The sequence below is a fragment of the Glycine soja genome, chromosome 2, assembly GCF_004193775.1.
Source record: "Glycine soja cultivar W05 chromosome 2, ASM419377v2, whole genome shotgun sequence".
NCBI classification, from domain to species: domain Eukaryota; kingdom Viridiplantae; phylum Streptophyta; class Magnoliopsida; order Fabales; family Fabaceae; genus Glycine; species Glycine soja.
The window spans coordinates 35251368-35252736 of NC_041003.1; the positions used below are offsets into that span (position 1 = coordinate 35251368).

Sequence of the window (1369 nt, forward strand, 5' to 3'; positions counted from 1 at the left end):
ACTGCATGTTTTGCATAGTCATTTGCCTCACAAGTTCTTCATGGGAAGGTTGCAGAGGAGCCTCAACTGTTTGTTGTTTTTGGGGCTGTTGCTATTGTTGCTGCTGGATTGGTGGAGGAACGTATGGTCTGCTTGGGCCAACAGTATTGTGAAAATAAGGCTGTTGTTGTTGCTGCTACTGTTGTGAAGGATTCGACCATCTAAGGTTGGGATGATTCCTCCACCCGGGATTGTACCTGTTGCTGGAGAGGTCATAATTGTTCTGTTGTGGCTGATTTTGCTGCTGAGGTTGAGGAGGTTTGTTGTAGATGTTTGTAGCAAAAGCTTCAGGTTGTTCAATTGCTTCAGATTGTTGCACAAAAGGGCAAAGGTCTGTGTGGTGGTCGGCAGAGGAGCATAAACCACAAAGTCTAGCGACAGGTGCAGATTTTTTATTCATGGCCAGTTGGGTTACCAGGTTAACCAAGGCATCTAGTTTACCTTCAAGCTTCTTAGTCTCGGCTGATGAAGATGAATTCGTGGCTACTTCATGCACTCCTCTAATGACACTAAATTGCTGGGAGTTTGAAGCCATCTTCTCAATTAAATTTCTGGCTTCAGCAAGGGTCATGTCTCCAAGGGCTCCACCACTGGCAGCATCTATCACACTTCTCTCCATGTTAGTGAGTCCTTCATAAAAATATTGGAGGAGAAGCTGCTCAAAAATCTGGTGGTAAGGGCAACTGGCACATAGTTTCTTAAATCTCTCTCAGTATTCATATAAGCTCTCTCCACTGAGTTGTCTAATGCTTGAAATATCCTTTCTGATGGTCATGGTCCTGGAAGCAGGGAAAAAGTCTTCTAAGAATACTCTCTTGAGGTCATCCCAACTCGTGATGGATCGTGGAGCAAGGTAATAGAGCTAGTCCTTCGCCACTCCCTCTAAAGAATGAGGAAAGGCCTTCAGAAATATGTGATCCTCCTGAACATTTGGGGGTTTCATGGTGGAGCAGACAATATGGAATTTTTTTAGATGTTTGTGCGGGTTATCACCTGCAAGGCCATGAAACTTTGGAAGCAAATGGATCAGTCCTGTTTTAAGAATATATGGGACATCCTCATCATGGTATTGGATGCACAAGCTTTCGTAGGTGAAATCAGGTGCAGCCATTTCCCTTAGAGTCCTCTCACGGGGTGGAGGTTGTGCCATATTCTCAGAATGTTCAAAACTATAATGCTCAAAATCACCAATAACAGAATGCTCAGGATGCTCAAAAGGAATTAAATGACGTCTAACTAATCTATGAAATGTCCTATCTATCTCAGGATCAAAGGGTTGTAAGTCAGATGGATTGCCTCTAGTCATACACTATATTCAGCATGCACAACT

At 43.5% G+C, this 1369-nt stretch overlaps 1 non-coding gene across 1 annotated transcript; it reads left to right on the forward strand.

Annotated features, from left to right (window-relative positions):
• The first annotated feature begins 704 nt into the window (after positions 1-704).
• On the forward strand, positions 705-811 carry LOC114404225. The gene has a single exon (XR_003664865.1). It is a non-coding gene; the product is annotated as a small nucleolar RNA R71 (small nucleolar RNA).
• The last annotated feature ends 558 nt before the right edge of the window (positions 812-1369 follow it).